General features: G+C 46.1%; 1 protein-coding gene across 3 annotated transcripts in view; it reads left to right on the top strand.

The window, feature by feature from the left end:
• Nucleotides 1–5336: 5336 nt before the first annotated feature.
• ELOVL5 (ELOVL fatty acid elongase 5) overlaps nucleotides 5337–17863 on the top strand; it is a 40909-nt gene continuing 28382 nt past the window's right edge. Inside the window, exon 1 of one of the 3 annotated variants that reach the window (XM_086631363.1) lies at nucleotides 5337–5358. The gene's annotated coding sequence lies outside the window, so the exon portion shown is untranslated. Of the gene's footprint in view, nucleotides 5359–7099; nucleotides 7135–7535; nucleotides 7842–17863 lie in introns of those variants that run through there. The other 2 variants (XM_086631362.1, XM_086631361.1) reach the window with 2 other exon arrangements.

Below are 17863 nucleotides of genomic sequence, written 5' to 3' on the forward strand. Positions count from 1 at the left end.
CTGGAGAAAGAGGCACGATTTGAGTACAGGGTTGTAAATGAGATGCTCCTGATTGCCACTTCTAATGTAGACTGACAAAGAGAAGACAGACTGAGGAGGACACATGGGTGCTACCCACGTGGGTTAGCAGAGTCTCTGTGCCTCTGGGTTGTGACCACTTCCTTCATGCCCATTTTGAAACTATCTGCTCCCCTACTACTTGCTCATCAGAAACACCTTTTAATTCTCCGTGTGTCTCCTATTAGAGCCCCAGCATCTTCCAGTGACAGCTGTCTAGCAATGCCATAGGAGCAAACCAGGTAATACATAGTGGCAAGATTCCCGGGATTTGTTATTTTCTCAGCTTGCGGCAATGAAAGTTTTAGCAGCCAACTGACAACATCAAATAAAAATGCATATATCCCAAGTAACTAAGGTAAGCAGAACTGACAAGCGTGGAATTTAATCAAATTTTCTCTCTCAGATGACAAGCAGCATGTTGAGAGACAAAAACTTACAAACACCAATGGCAGAGAAAACTTTCCTAATTGTTTGACCTGGATTCTATTTGGCAAGAAACAAAATATGTTACTATCATGGGACACCATCTGTTCTGCCCCTGGGGTAAACCTGGCTCCTAAAATACACTGCAAGTTTGGTGAGTCAGTGCAGGTCTTCAGTCTTAGAAAGAAATCATTTGCCTACAACACTGCATGCTGCAGGGAGATGTAAGCAGAGGAAGAGGAAATGCAGAAAAGTAACTGCTGTGAACGTAAAGCGTATGAAATTGAATTAGAAATGTAATTAGGGCCAAAAACCTGCCTCCACTCCAGCTTGTGAGAATTTTGCCCTGAATGGCAGAGAGCAAAAAGCACCCTCAAAAGTTAATGACAGTTCATAACGCTATCATACCTCAGAACAGAGAGTTAGTCTGTTCACACCAGTTTTGTGTTAGAATCTCAAAATAGCAGCTTCATCCAACCACTTGCTTATGAGACCTATCAAGTTCAAAATTGGGAAGAAAACCTCGGTTAGAAGCTTTTTCTACAAAGATCAAGTACCTAAAAGTTAGAAAAAGTTGTACAAACAGCATGAAGCATTTGTGGTTTGCACAACAGAAGAAAATGCTGTATTCAGAAGAGATAGATGCTGAAATTTCCAGCCTGACACTTTAGTCTAGTGTTTGATTGAAAGAGAACAGTAATTGCATCCCACTTATCTCACTGATAAAGAACACGGAGCTGCCGCAGTCAGCCTGGAGGGAAGCCAAGGCAAACCCAGGCAGAACTGAAAATTCCTATTAAGACGACTGAGCGGCAAACGATGGTTATTTATTCTAACCAATTTGTTAATTTATTTCTGGAAGAACTGGATTAATTTGTTTCTAATCCTGCAACACACACTTCCATCACTTTATCCAGGTTAATTTCAAACACCACCCTGATGGACCTTATGTTCCAAACTTTCATCTCCCAAGTGCTGCAGCCTTCACCTGACTCTTCACTCTACTTTCAGTTGTTCCTACCCATACTCTCAAACACTAGCACCTACTTAACCTTTGTCCTTTGCTTACCATTGATTTAGAGAAGATAATCATATCTGCTCAGGCTTCTTGTCACCTCTGCCACTGCTACCTAGGCTGGATCACTTCGGACTTGGCTTTCTGCAGTGCTCAGATTCTGCCTCTTCTCTCTCAAAAAGCAGGATCACAACAATCACGAGACAGAGGTAAAAATTAAATGCAAGGTACAACTTATTTTAAACCTGTCCTAGCAATCTTTCTGTCTAAATCTCCAGTAATGTTTAATTGGCCCTTCTCTGAACTCTGGCCTCATCGATCCCACTCTGATAACGAGGTCTCTGAAGCCCGTCCTGAGCAAACATACCAGCAGCAATTTCATCAGCACTCGGCGGAGAGATCAATGGCGATGTCTTCACTCCTGCCAAGCTTGCAGATGCTCCAAGAGGACAGGTACAATGCCGGGAATCAGTGCATCTGCAACCCAGAATGACACTGGCCAGCCCCTACCCCTTGTTAAATGCTGAATGTTTAGTGCCAAAACATTTGGCATTGTTTGCTTAGTTCTCCCAAATGGGTAATTCTGAAACGACATTTCCCATGTTGTGACTTTGCTCTTGTTCTCTGACTGATAACAGCGTGAGCACTTTGGAGAGGCCAGGAGAGGGAAGAACCAGCAGCTTAGCGGGTGGGCAGGGAGTCCCATGCTGGAGCTGGGCTAGCTAAGTCAAAGTCATAGAATGAATCACAGAATCATAGAATCATAGAATCATAGAATGGTTTGGGTTGGAAGGGACCTTAAAGACAACCCCTCTGTCATGGGCAGGGACACCTGCCACTAGATCAGGTTGCTCGAAGCCTCATCCAGCCTGGCCTTGAACACTTCCAGAGAAAGGGCATCCACAACTTCTCTGGGCAACCTCTTCCAGTGTTTCACCACCCTCAGAGCGAAGAATTTTATAGAATTGTAGAATCATCTGGTTGGAAGACACCCTCAAGATCATCAAGTCCAACGGTTCACCCTGCACTGTCAGGGTCCCTAAACCATGTTCCTCAACACCAAATACACACGGTTTTTAAACACCTCCAGGGAAGGGGACTCCACCACCTCCCTGAGCAGCCTGTTCTAATATTTCACAACCCTCTCTGTAACAAAATTTTTCCTGATATCTAACCTAAATTTCCCCGGGGTGTAACTTGAGGCCATTCCCTCTCGTCCTGTCATTCATTACGTGGGAGAAGAGACCGACCCCCATCTCCCTACAACTTCCTTTCAGGTAATTGTAGAGAGCAAATATCTTCCTTATCTCTAATCTAAATCTACCCTCTTTCAGTTTAAAGCGCTGAAAATCTTTTAAATCTTACCTCTTTCAGTTTTTCCCCCTTGTCCTATCACTACACACCTTGTCCCATCACTACAGTCCCCCCAGCTTCATCCTTTCCCCCATCAGGAGCTGTGTACCCCTCCCCCAGTGCCAGATACTCGACACCCCAGGCATACAGAACTGTTTTAATAAATGCTGCTGCCAAGCTCCGCAGTGGAGGGATCCAAAGTGGGTGCATGCCAGTCTCTGGCCGGTTCAGGGCATGTTCTCCTGCCTGCTGACACTGCACAGGCAGGGCAGGACATCCCCCTTCCACACGGGGCGCCGATTGCACCCCAGCTACCACTTGCCTCTCTGCCTACACTCTCTGCAACCCTTTTTGCAACTAAAGTTGCAAACAGCTCTTATTTTTTATTTTTAAACCACCAGATTGAGTCTTAATTATTTAAGCATCTTCCAGATTTAGCAAGCTGTTTTGGCTGTGAAAGTAACACTCGGTGCAATCATCTCTCATCAATAAACCATGGAAACAAATGTGTACACCCGTTGGGAAGCAACTTTATTTAAAGCACGTTTAAAAGTCAAGTTCAGATTTACAGATGTGAAAAGACCTAACGCTGGTCACGTTTCAATGAAATCTCGACGTTTTATCTCAAGCGAGAAAAAACAGGACTCATGCCTTATTCCATTAATTTTGTTAGGAGCAAGATTGCTTGACTCCTCTCAAACGAGAAGGGATGCCTCAGAAACATTCAAAACACAAACTTGGGGAAAGGGCCTTCAGAAGGGCGTACTCGCTTGAGAGTTGTGCTGGCTTTTGGGATTTTTTTCCAAAGTATCAAAACACATAGGCAAGGACAGCTGTGAGCGCTCATATCTTATTGAAAACTGCTACAAAGCCTCAAATCACACCCATAAAAATCATAGAGGGGTTTGCTCCTTCAAAGAGAAAGGGAAACAGAGACTTGGGCTTTAAGAGGAAAAAAAAAGGAAACCCAACCCAACCTCAAAAGCATTCCTATTAACATCTCACCATGACAAAGAAATAAGATTAAACAAAAAACTGTGGCATAGCCTCAGTGTCTACACTGGAGAGAGATTTCTGCCTGGTCCCAGTAAGAGCTTAAGGAAGATAATTTCTGATCCCACTGGGCAAACACGCCTCATTAGCGTGTTGCCTGTTTACAGCCCAGCATCACCTCTGGGGACTGTTTACACACTGATGAGCTTCAACCAGGTCAGGTGAGGCTGCACACACACTGCTTCAGCTAAATGACCTTGGACATGGGACCAGTGTATTACTACCCAGGAGAGCTACTACACGTTGTGTTGGTGTGGTTAGCCTTGATGATTCCACCTGTACAGCTGCCTTCTACAGCCACAGAGGACGATCCAGGAAACCCTTTTTCCTCCAGCTTTCTAAAATTGCTGACTGCTTCCCAATGACCACAGACACCTGATCTTGAATAAGACCCATGCAAATTGCTGCTCGACTCCTCTCCTTTGCAAAGCAAAGCTCTTCTTTATTTATGCGACATTTTCATTTAATTAGCAAAGAGATGGAACAAACTCTTGGCAGGGGGAGGGGGGGCGGGAATAAATTAAAAGGTCATCTTCCAGCACAAAGGAGCATGTGAGAAACAAACTGCTCTCTTCACGTTGGCCATACTAACTAACGCCAAGGCTCCCTCGCTATTGCCGTTAGGATCTCATGGAGGTAATGAGGGATCTGGAGCAGGTACAGGGGACTTCCTCTGTTGAGCATCTTGGCCATTGGAGAGGAGCCAGAAGATGCTTTGAGACTCCTTCCTTGGACACCTGACACTGTGAGGATGGGCGCAGCATATGCATTGAAATTACACAACAAAATTGGGCATTTATTATACGACCAAGTTAGAATCCTATGTATTTATGGCGCCCAGAACTTCTATTCAAAAATGTTATAATGTTGTAGTAAAGCCCATTACTCAAAACATTGGAAAGAGACCAGCTACGTTTGCTTGCGACCTTTAATTGAGGTCGGTGGCTCATCTCATTATGACAGTCTTTAATTACGTGATCCCATATTGTTTTTCACGGGGGCCATCGCCTGGGCTGGAAAACCCTCACTCAACGAAGAGCCGCCCGACACTTCATTTAAATCTTCACGAGTGGACGCGGGGGCTCGACCTGTTGGATGCAGCTCCGGGCCGGCCCCGCGCCGCTGCTCCGCCTCCGGGCCGGCCCGCAGAGGCGCAACCCACCCCCCCCCTCCCCGCTCCCGAACCTTCCGCGTTCGCCGGATTGGCCCCCGGCGGCCGTGACGTCATAGCGCCCCCCTCCTCCGCCACCGCCCCTTAGCCCCCCGCGCCACTCTTACGTCACAGTCAGCCCACGGCCGGCTGGCGGGCGGCCCCGTGCCCGCCCCCGGCCGGCTGGCGGGCGGCCCCGTGCCCGCCCACGGCCCCGCCCCCGCCCCCGCGGCGCTGCAGCGTGACAGAGCCGGCCGGTGCCCTCCCGCCGCCCGCCCGCTGCCCCCAGCGCCGCCGCCGCCAGGTAGGACCGCGTCACCCAGGCGGGAGGGCGGCGCCGGGGCTCCCTGACCGGCGGCGGGATGCATGAGGCGCGGCCGCCCGGGCCCGGAGGAGGAGAAGGGGAGCGGGTACCCGATGGGGGCCGCGGGGGCTGCCGCGCCGCTCCGCGGGGCGCGCAACAAGTGCGGCGGCGGGGCTCGGGGCGGAAGGCGGGCTTGGCGCCCGGTGGCGAGCGGCGGGGCCAGGGCCGGCAGCGGCGGGGCCGGCAGCGGCGGACGGGCGGGCCGGGGAAGGGAGGGGACGGGGCGGCGGAAGGGCCGGGGTTTTCTCCGGGAGCGTCTTTCTCCGGTGCAGTTAATCAAGAGCATGATGCAATCTGGTATTGCCATGGCTACTGCATCCTCGGGTGGCGGTGGCTCCTTCCGTCGTGGCGGGGCACAGAGTCGGGAGAAATAACACGGGCAGGAAGCGGGGGGGAAACACCCCGCCTTCCCCAGCTGTGTTTGACGGCGAGGAAGCGGCCCTCGGCCGTACACTGCCTCCCCGGGGAGCGTGGGGAGGGCTGAGCGCTGCTCCGGCTCCAAACAAAAATCCCTGACCCGTTTTTTCCCCCGCGGTGTGCGCGTGCATCACGCCAGGTCCGTGAGCGCGGTCCGTGCCCGGCTCCGCTCCTGGAGATGCTGGGCCGGGCGAGCGGGGCGGCCGGGGCTCAGCGGAAGCTCTTGTCGGGCTCAGAAGGCAAGACGACTTCTTCTTCTTCTTTTTCTTCTTTTTCCCTGAGCCCGTAATCTTGCTCACCGCCCCTGACCGCGTTACCGGTTCAGAAATGGAGCCGTCGGTAAGGTAATTCCCGGGTTTGTCTGTGGGACGAGGCAGGCCCCACATTAAAGTGGCACCGTGGAGATGCGCAGTGCTTCTGAAAGGTGCCCGCCCGCTTTAAAATCTAAATGTTTAAAGAGTACAGACATTAGGAAGTAAGTAGAAAAGGAAAGGCATGCGATAGAAATGTGTCAGTATGTCAGAGACGTGTGCAGGGACTCTCTTAAAAACTTTATGACTTTGCTTTTATCTCTTCCATCTCCTGGAAACCCTCAGGCACCAGCAGCAGTAGAAGCTGGCGACGCCTGGGGTTATGCAGAGTATCATCTTGGGCTATTTAAGTGTTTTCTCCTTCCCTGCCTGCTTTTCTGCCCTCACATCCTCCCGCCCTCCCTGCTTCCCAGGGACGCAGCAGCTGAGGATCCAACTCTGGAGAGCTTCCCAGCACCCATCCGTGCTCTGAATCTGCAGACAAAAGGCCAGTTTTGCAGACCCGGGCAGGAACAGTAACATCTTGGCTTGCTCAGCAAGAAGGGCTCCTGGCAGATGACAAGAGGTGTTTCTCCCTCCGGTTGCTGCATGTGCTGCCTGCTCCGTGTCCCAGCCGCACTTGAACGGCAGTGCCCCGTACAGCTGATTCGTACGCTCGGTGCTTTGGGTGATCTCTGGTGCTCTGGGATTCGGGGCCGCAGCAAAAAACGTGAACAAAGAGCTCAGCTGACTGCTAGCCATGGCGAGGGAAAACAAGGGAGGGACATGGCTGCAGTTAGGATGCTTCTGATCAGGAAGTCTCCGAAACCGCTCTGTGTAAGTGGAAACACACCCTGCAGCTGAAACCAGAGGAGGGCAAGCGTGCGGGCGCCTCCAGCGGCGGCACAGCCTTCCACCGGAGTTTTGGGCCAAGTTGCTTCCAGGGCGAGATTATCTCTGCAGAGCAGCTCTCCCCCAGCACGCAGCAGCTGTGGGCCTGCCGTAAACGGTTGGCTTAAATTATCGCCGGTGGTCTCAGCTGGAGGGAGGGTTTTGCAGCTGTGAAGTTTTTGTAGATGCAGGCTAGTGGTGTTGCTGCATCAGTGTTAAGCTGCTAGTGTAGAGGGAGGGGATTGATTTATTTTTAGTATGAGCTCGTGAATAACACTGAAGAGTTTTGTGGTATAACTCGGATATGTCACTCTGAGCCCTCCTCGGTCCTTCGGCACAGCTGCAGCCTGAGGTTTCTCTCTGCTGTTAGAAAGCTCCTTAGCTAATTACTGGTGTATCATCACTGCTGCTAACAGCAATGAAAGCTGGGCTGGGCAGAGCAAGCCCATGGCATGCGTGATCATCTGACACCGTTTAGCAACGAAAACTGGAGTTTCTTACGAAAGTATTCCGTGTATTTGGGGTGCACTAGGCATCAGCTGCGGTGGGAGGAGCGAGTAGCGGAGGCATGTACTCTGCCTGAGGGGAGCTGTGCTTGCATGCACAGGGTGAGGATTTCCCTTGAAGACTTGCGGTGTCAGCTGGGTGGAGATCCCTTTCCAGCTTCGCATCAACTGAAGAGCAGATGAAAGGGGACCGCTGTGCCGAGTTTGCGGAAGTTAAGAGTGGGTTTGCCCTCGAAGACGGTGTTGCCAGCTGACATGGGTCAAGGATGCTAAAAGGCGTGGCCAGGATTTTGCTGGATTTTACTGAATTTCTTACAAGGTACATCAAGGTACATGTTACGTATGTACTGCATGCTGGAAGCCCTTAGGAACTTCTTTGTGTTTTTTATCTATAAGTAGCTAAGTGAGTTTATAAGTGTTCTAACTTCAGTCTTCTGTATTTTAGCATTCAAACGCAACCAGAGGAGGCAGGAGTGAAATTAATATGCTGAGGAGCTTTGTCTTGCAAGCTGGGGAAGAGCCTGGCTGTTGGTCTGTTTGCCTCACTGTGCTTTTGAAAAAGCAATTGCACTTTGTGTGGTGTGGTATCTTTTACGTACCAGCAGCTGATCAAATGAAGTATCTTTGACTAAAACTTGTGCATATTTGGTACATTAATATAGTATCATTAAGGATACTTAGTAGTTGATGTGCTGTCTGACTAATCTCTGGGTATATTTACTGCAGTATTTTTAGTAAGTTGATGTTGTCTTTACATTTCCCAGCAAGAATTCCTCTTGTTGCATTCCTTGCCTTTGGTACTGCCAGAGTTGAAATAAAATATTTTGAATTCTCTGGTCTAATCTCTTCTTTCCCTGCTGACCTTCATTTTGAGTTGTTCACAAGAGGAATTAACTTAGAGAAGTTACCATTAATGGAACAAAAAAAAAGTAAGTTGGAAATAATACCGTAAATCCATCAGGCCTCTGGGCAGCACCTTTAATTGCTCGTTCTTTTGTGACTCGCTAGGAGCAGATTTTTGGAAATATGTTTGAAGTTTCAGATTTTTGGAAGGATGGCAGAACTGACCATACTTTAGGATTTCAGGTTGACCTGGTGCTCAAGTCCAGCAGCCGCAGGCAGAAAGCCTGGTGCTGAGAGCGATCTAGAGCTGCCCCTTGGGAAGCATGTTCCTTGTAAGTGATGTTTGGTTGGTAACTGGTTAACTGCTCTTAAGTGCTGAGCTGACCTCATTCCTTTACCTTCCTCATTTTTGGGGCAGCAAACAGTGCAACATCAAATGCTTCTGGTTTTGCTGAGCTCAGAAAAAAACACACTTGTACAGAGTAAGGTGATGGCGGTGGTGCTTGCGAGGTCAAAATGCTTATCTTCTGCCGGTCTTCTGGTGGTCTCAGCAGTCCTTGTTCCGCAGCAGACGAAGCAAAGTCTCCCAATTAACGCTGTCTGCGTCCCGCCTGAGCTAAATCTTGGGGACAGAAACAGCAATTGCATATGGTCCCATGTTAAAATGGTGTCGTGCCTCTGTGACCTGTTGTCCCCTCTGTCCCTCTTGGAGCTAGCACTGAAAGCATGTCACCGGTGAGCATTCATCCTTGCCCCTGCCTGCCGCTGCCCACCGATGGCAGTGGGGCAGGAGGGTGGGCTCAGCAGCGTTTTTGCCATCACCTTGATGCCAGCACAGGAGATGGCTTAGGCAACGCTCTGCTTGCTGCCTGGCCGGTGCTCCCTTGTCATGCATGGAGTTGTCTCCTGAAATGAGTCATGCCGGAGAAGCTCCTTTGGACTAGGAAAGCCTTTTGGAGCAAAAAAGCTCTTGATTGCTTGGGTTTTTTTATTCCATATGATGAGGATTTGTTCTCTGACTTGTCACAAACAGGGACAGGGATGGTCTTTCACTGCTGAGGAGCAAAGCCACAAATACCTCTTCTACCAATTACTTTTTGTAGTTTTTTTCCTTTCCTCTCACGGGTGGTGTGCTGTCTTGAGATGGGTCACAAGCTAACTCTGTTGCCTGTTCAAAGCTTCTACAGCTCCACTTATATTTGGCAGCTCTTCATATGTTCAGGAAAGCATGTATAGGTGATGGAGGTGTTTGCTATAACCTCCCCTGCATACCTGAACAACTTTCTCATTTTGTCCTCTTAATCTCAGTCCTCTTTTGTTACCTCCTTTCATTGCCATGTCTGAAATTGTCTTACAGGGGTGAGATCTATAAAGCTCTTTAAACATAGGAATAGTTTTCGGGCTGCTGGCCTAAGCTTTTTGCAGTAATGCTTGTTTTCCTGTTTTACAGTGTACGAAATGATGTTCTGCCAGGATGCAACATAGGCTTTTGAAAGCTGTTTGACTGTGTAATAGACTTAAGAAATTGGTGTTTCCTGCATGCCAGTCAGAGCACACTTCTCTGTGTGCCTCCAAACATGTTACAGAGCTGATAATCTTGCAATCTGTAGCTGTTTTATTGTATGCAATATAGTCACTAGTTGGTTTTGTAATTCTTAAATGTGTTAAAAATGCAGAAGATTCCTGCAATCCAAATGATTAATGCATGCTGGCGTTGGAAACGCTTTTGCCCTTAGATGGAAGATCACACATAAGGACAAATGAAAAGGATAATCAATGAATTACATAGAAGTTAGTCTGTTTAAAAACTTACTTCCAGTTCAAATTGCTTTGCTATGGCCTTTCCTAAGACTGTTTAAATTTGCTGTTGCAGCAGTACAGTTAAGAGGGCATTGCTTAGGCTGACATCCCTGGAGTTCCTAAGTGCTGATTGGTAGAAGTTTTTTTATATCTGGGTTCCTGAGGGCACCAAAACCTATTCCCTGTGTCTGACAGAGCAGCAGTTATATCTCTGTTTGATAAAGGTATTGCAAACAGTGACCTGGATTGATCTGCTGATTGACAAATCAAATAAATGCTGCCCCTAATCTTACTATGGCGATAACTTGAAGAGTTGCTGTGGGCTGTGTACGCAGTGGCTCTCCCTAGATCTGTTTAATGAAATTAATCTCCTAAAATGTATTGCCTTGGTTTCTCTATTTGTGTTTTCGAATTTAGGGCACATTGCATTACAGGGTAAATAAGAGCACAAGAGCAAACTTGTCCAAAGTATGCGGTCGGTAAATTCTTTCCTGCTGTGTTTGAGGTGATGGAGAATTATTTAATTTCCTCAATGAAATGATTGACTCATGAAACACAAAGCATCAGGGGTTTAGAAAGCACAATGGCAGTCTAATAAATTCCCTTACCAGGTGTAGAGATTTTACAGATGCCTGTTGCTAAGTGTAATTGTCACTTCTCCAAGAACAAATGAATCATGCTACTTCTGCTGAGCTCACTCCTGCAAATTAAGAGTTGGTCTCAGCATCCCATTGCATCTGGGTATTTTGCATGCCCTTACGAAAGCATTGCTAGCTGTAGAGGTTATGCTTCATTAACGATAGCTTGGTTGATGATCAGTGGTGTACTGAGTAGGTAGAAATATGAAAACCTTCCATGAACTTGTATTTATGCTAAAGTTGTCTAGGTTTCGTTGACAAGTCTTCATACCGAATATTTGTCTGCCGAGTGAGATGGTGATGATGGGCAATGACTAAATAAGCTGAGTTGCATTGACATTTACAGGAGACAACACTTGTGCAAAGCTACAACCAATGTAGAATAAACCTTTTTTCCCTGCATTTTCAAATTCTGCCCTGCTGTTTAATCCCCACATAACCCTACCCTTTGAGGCACTGGGTCAGCGATTTGAACGCGGTGACCGTCCCTCTTCTGTTACAGCTGAGATGCGCTCCTCTCCCTCCGTGACCTTCAGAAAACTGTTTGTCTTCTTGCCGGCTGTCTTTGCTGTGACTGGAGGGTAATTGCTTTCTTCTTATGTGCAAGTTCAGGCTCTCTGCTGTAAAATGTACACTTAAGTTCAAAAAGGACATAGTCTTGATTTCAAGTAACACTCCAGCTTTTGAGGCACGTGTGCTGATGGATGTTTCTGTTGGTGTCACGGTTCTTAAGGATGTTACCAGTGTTAAACGAAAACTAACAAGTGTTAATTTGCAGAATAATGTGGTTTAGCTTATTAAACTGAAATACACCTCAAAGTATCTTATGGTTTTAGGCCATATGTTTAGCTAATTAATTCGCAAGCGTGCAAGTTTGCATTGCTGCCTGTTTTGTTCTTTTTTTCTTTTTTTTTTTCTTTTTTTTCTCCTCCTCTTACTTTATACTGTTACAAACTTGCTGGGAAGCATTTCAAATTAGGGCAGTGTTTCTTCTGTGCCCTAGTTGGCTAAGGAGCCCCTTGCAAGTGCAAAGTTACGGGAAAATGCCTTCTTCCCATAGATGCCGTATGGTTGCGGGTTTGGAGCAGACCGCAGCTTGGTGGAGGAGCTCCTCAGACACTGCTGAGTTAAAACCATAGCATCAGTATTCAGATAGAGGTCTTGAAGCTCTTAGAAACGAGCAAAAGAAATCTAATTGTATGTTTGCTACTATTATATCAATTGTCAATGTAGGGGTCTAAACATAAGGGTCTAGTTTTTGAGCTGGTCCTGTGTCCTCAGGTTTTGTTTCGCTCGAAATGAGGAAGACCTGGGAAAATATAGACCTTTATACCTTAATCTTTATAGACTTCCTCTTAGGTGTGCTATTTCTGTGCACATAATTTAATCGAAAAGCTTCTGTTAACCTTTTCCTGAAGGATTATCTCTTGCTCCTGGATGGCTTTTAAAAATGCTGCTGTTTTGAATTGTCTTTTTGAGAGTCATCTCCTAGCCAAACAGTAGGGAGAACCTTTGACTTCAATAACAATAATTAAACCTTCAGCTGGTTAGGAGGATGACATTCTCCAATGTTTAACATGGCACTGCCCTTTAGAAAAAGAAACTCAAGAAACCTTTTTGCATGCTGAAGTGCAAAGGGCATGCTAGTTTGGGTGCACGGCATGTGTGCTTGCTGAAAAGCGTGTACATGTTCAGTTCATTCACGTGGCTGCTTGCATGCTTTTGAGCAAGACCTCAATTGGCAGCTGCAGGACAATGTTGGTAGAGGCGCAGGAATCTGGATTTGGCTTTGAAGGACACAATGACTGTTGTGTTTGCGTTTTTATGTATATGCTTATGTGGATTGCAGAGTAGCAGATGCTTATGGTGAAAGTCTGATTCTGGTTTGGTGGCTCATTTCTCTTTTGCAGTACGGGCACGGAGAGGTTGCCCTTAGCTGATGGCAGACCCTGTGAACTGGTGCAAGCTCTCAGCTGTTCATCCTAAAGTAGGGTCAGGCGTTTATCCCTTGTGTCATACATTTGTCCCTCAGTTCACTCGTGTACAGTGGCCTTTTGGTGTATTGTATTGTTTTACATTAGTCTCGTGAGCTTGACTTACTGCATGCACAAAGCCTTGTTAATGGGGAAGATACCCGCACTTGTAACGCAGTTCAGAATTTTCTTTTTTTTATTAAGGTATGTGATATAGTGACAGAAAATAAGCTGCTAGTCTAGCAGGCCTGGTTACTTACAGATTTTTCTCTGCCTCTTTAACAGGCCTAAGCAGAAAAGCTTCTCATGAAAAATTTGAACAGTTTTTTTCATATTTATCGAATTCTAACTTGCGTGCTGTCCAGAAGGTGCAGCTTGCACCGCAGTTGTCTCTGCAGCCTCTCATTTGCTCTGGCTACAGCAGAGGCAGCTGGGCTTGCCTGGCCCCCGCCACCGGACTCGACATGGGCTGAGAAATTTTGGCTGGGTGTCCCCATCACCTTCTTCAAGAGGTTAAAACACAATGTAAGGGCTAGAGGAAAACAGAAGTGCGAGGGAACATCTGCAGTGTATAGGGTGGCAAGATATATATGGAGAGAGACAGCACTAAGCAAGTCAGTAAGGAGTACTACATTTGGCAAGCCCTGTCTGTTCAGTTAAATATTAGGAGAAAAATAGTTATAATAATAATAATACAGGTAGTCACAGAAGGGCCACTGTGTTTCATTGTAGATCGTTGCCCTGCTAATTGATGAGCTGCTGCTGTCACCTCTGGTATCTTATAGGTAAAAATTATGTGTGGGCATAAGCCACTTTTAGAGGCAATGATGGTGTTGGAGCGTTTGTCACAGGAGTTTAAATGATTGTAGCTCTGCCCTCTGGTTTTGCAGCCTTCATCAGGTTCCCGAGTAATTCTGCAGAGGCAATGCTTGGTCCTCCTCTTTTACTTGACAGGTTCCCAGAACCTCTGACTTCCCTGCCCTTTCTTCTGCCCCATCATTGTCTCCCTTTGAAGCAAGCAAAAGCAGGCCATGAGTCTGGCCATGCCTTGCAGAACAACAATAACATCCTTTGGTATGTCTTTATATTGATTTCTTGTTCTGTCACCACTGCTGAGTGGTTGCATTAAGGTACAGGAAGGGACCGCTAATGCTGTTTTCAGAGGTTTTTCTCTCACTTTTTGAAGTCTTCTAATTGTCTTGTTCCTTCTAAATTCAGTGCAGAGCTCATTTGATGCACTGTGCAAATCTAAACTCTAGTTGAGCAATTACAGAGCTATCGTGAATTTCCAGTTGCGCAGACTGAATACTTCTTGGTTCCACAAAGCACGTCAGGCTCAAACGATGCCCCAACACCGGTATCAGTTGCATATGGCACAGTTCAGTTTTTTAAGCATTTGTGGGGATTGACTTTGTGTCTTAAAATATACATGTAGGAAGCTGTTAAAATACCAATTTGAGCCCTGAAGGACACACTTGGTGAGAACACGGGGATGTTGCCGGGGATGTTGCCAGGTTTTAACCACCGTTTACAGTATATGAAAAAATGATCATCTCAGAGTGAGCACCTTACATCCTTTAATGCTGCATTGCCTCCAAAGGAGAGATGTATGGCCTTGGGAGGAGGTGACCGTCTTTGAACCTACAGTGACAGGGACTGGAAGTGAATTGCCAATTGCACGCACGAAGGAGCTTAGCAGTGAAGTTAAGGGGTTTTCCACCCCTCTCCCCCAACTTCGTTTTGCCTTGCTACTCCTTTTCTGGCTTTCGTATTTTTCTGTCTATTTTTCAGTCTTTGCCTTTTAAAAGTTTATTCACCTGATGCCCTGGGAGCTTGTTTTGCAGAACAGAGGAGCAGGGCTGGGTTTTGGACTGAACTGATAAAGGAGCCCTAATCAGCTGTCAGCAGCTCTGACGCGTCCCTCCTTACGGCAGCATCGCTTTGCCAAGACCCCTACCGAATTCCCACCTAAGATGTCAGTCATTAATGTGAGAGGAGAATATTAACCAAATCTGGTTTGTTTGTGTATTTATTTATTTATTCATTTTCCTTCTTCTGTTCCTCTACCATGTACCAGTTCCTCCGTGAGGCCATGAACTTGAGCATTTATCTTCCCTGGTTCAGAATAACAGGTCTGTTTAAATGAAGAGTCCCTTCGCTGCGGTTTGTTTTAGAGATGACACATCTGTGTGGACTTGTATTCCAGGGAGATAAAAATATTGTGGGGGAAAATAGCCTTCAACCACTGGAATTGTCTTCTGATATTTGAAAAATCAGTTCATGAAAGAGCTTTTTGCACAAAAGCGTGTTTTGCTTTTAGCATGTGGTAAAAATAGAGCCATAGTGGTGGTGAGACTCTGGAGGGAGCAACTTTCAGAGAGCTGCCAATGTGAATAAGCAATTTGTTGCCTGAAGCATCATTCTCTATCCTACACAGTCTGTACAAAACATATATGAAATAGGTGCACTCAGAACATAAAGGTTTGGGTTTACTTGCTAAGCATCTTTTAATATATTCCCATCTGTATAACAGGTGTGCACAGTTTTGCTGTAGAAGCTAAAGAGCTTGTGTCTTTTGCCCAGAGTTTGAAGAGTTGCTTTACAAGTGTGACTGATGAAACACAACTTAATTCTTTCCTATCTTTATCTTTCACTCCTGGCAAAATATGAGCATTTATAAAATACAGTGTAAGTTAGGTTTTCACTTTGCTGCAAGCAGCATAGTAAAGGGGAAAGTTTTATTTTCCATATGTAAATCACTTTCTAATTGTCTATAAATGTGTCTTTCTCTTACAATGAATTTAATTATAAGCTTTGGGCATCAAGTAAAAAATGTTTGGTATTATCAGAAAATCAAACTTCCCATTGAAATTTAGTCTTAGGCTACTGCACTCAAGATGTATCTCAAATCACTAGTAAGGTTGTTGATTGGTGTTTCTTATGGAATAACGTGCTTTAAGGCTGAGAATTAAATGTGATACTTCTCTGTCTTCAAGGTCCTCAGATGCAGGCTGACCAGTGTGTAGTAAGAGGTTTTGGTCATATTCACTGTCTGTTTAGCTTTTTATTTCTCTCTTTGTCTGTATATTTCTTTTCATTAGCTCTGTTTCTATTTTTGCTGTTAAGATTGAATGAAACATTTGAGTTGCCTTTTTTCTGAAGAAATCTGTTGTTAGTCTCTGTCTGTTGGGTCTCTCGATGTTTAACGTTCTCCTCTTTCCCCTTGAGTCCTGCCCTCTCACTTCTGACCTGCCTCGAGGCCATCCTTAGTCCTACAGTGTTCACATCTTAAAATTTGTCTCCTTTGTATCCTGAACATTTCCCGGTTGTTTTTTTTTGTTGTTGTTTGCTTTTTACAGTGCAATGATCTGTCAGTTCATGCTGTTAGGATTATATTTAAGAAATCTCTGTAAGTTAGTTCTGCATGACATTAACATATCCTCTTATTCCACTCCTGAGGAATGTATGGAATATAAATTCCATTCCTGTTATTATATCCTTTTTTTGTTCCACGTTTTCTTTTTTCTGCAATTCTCACACTTTTCACTAGAACCATTCCTATACGTAACATGATGTGTGTGCAATGCATTTTATTTTGGCCTTCTCTTAAGAGCGTTTTATAGTTCCGCTTTAAAAATTCTGCATCTCCCATTTTGTCTGTCCGTTTTATTTTGCTTTCTTTTTGCTACGGTCTTGGTTTCTTGCCGGGTACAATGCGATGGCTTTGCTCAGCTTCAGTCAGATAAGACCTCTTGTCACCCACGCACCTGCCTCATGCTGATGCTTCTCCGCACTAAATCAGGCGGTAGGATGAACCTGACTGAAAGCTGATCTTCTTGCTTGCTTGTTTTTTTGGGGCCACCTCGATTTCCCCCTGCTTCCCTCTACCCGAGCAGAGTGGAGGATAGGGAAGGAATGAAAGCACCGCTTGCAGCAGCATCAAAAGCTCTTCTTGGTTGCTCCTGGTCACCCCACGCACCCTGGATATGGTTCTGTAGCTATGGACCTGGCTGAACGGAGAAGTTGAAGCAAGGGTAAGGTGATGCGGTGGCTGTCAGCCTGAGGGTTTCCAGTGGGCGTGAGCAGGAAAAATGCCTGTATAGAGAGGAGCTTCTCATCTTTAGGAATGACTGACTTTCCAAAGACATTGTTGGAGGGAGACTTTGCCCAAGCGCCAAGGCAAAGGAGGCGTATCTGATACCCCCTTCTCCTGGGGACTGCTGCCCTGCGGAGGATGGGATAGCTGCAGGGTGAGACAGGAAACTTGCCTGCTGCTTGTGTGGGTATTGGTTTGGCCCTGTATTTGAAACAGATATGTTATAGCAAATTACAGAACTGACACTGCCTTTGCTCCAGCACTTTTGAAAGTGTGAAACAAATGTAGTAAAATCTCCTGCACCTTGGCACTACAGGTGGGGGTTCAGTCTAGCTGGGTTCTTTGCTGGAACAGGTTTTAACAGTAGTGGGATTTCCACTGCACCAGGGATTTGTTGCCTCTTACTGAAAGAAGAGTGGCTATGTTTTGGAGGGAACAGGATCGTTTTGCTGGAATTCCCTACATGACTTCTGCAGGTGCCAGAACTCTTTTATATTATGAGCTTGTAGAAAACAGCTTGGTGGTTGCCAACTGTGTGGACAGTGTGGGTTTTTTTCCATCCAGTAGTCTATTTAAAGTTCATAGAAAGAGTCAGTGATAAGATCAGACCAAGCTTTACCACTACAATGTTTCCTTTTGATTGGTTAATTGGTGTTCCTCCCCTTAAAACAAAGACTAAAATACAAGAAAACTGCAGTATTTGCATCCTGGAGCAGTGTCTTCTGATGAAGTAATATTTAGGAAAGTGCTGCCAACATTAAACCAAGGAAACGTACAGGTAGAAATGCTTTGTTTTCTAGCTACTCCAGGAGTCAATCATCTTTTACACCGAAGATTTGGTACCCTAAACTTGTTGTTCTCGGCAGCAGTTGGTTTGGCACAGCTCTGGCACAGGAAGGGTGTTCAGCTCTTCAGGACCCACCAGGCTTTTCAGCCCTGACCTTCTGTGACAGAAATGCCATCAGCTGGCTGCTCACTTCGTTTACAGATG

This window comes from Tauraco erythrolophus, chromosome 2, assembly GCF_009769465.1.
Source record: "Tauraco erythrolophus isolate bTauEry1 chromosome 2, bTauEry1.pri, whole genome shotgun sequence".
NCBI classification, from domain to species: domain Eukaryota; kingdom Metazoa; phylum Chordata; class Aves; order Musophagiformes; family Musophagidae; genus Tauraco; species Tauraco erythrolophus.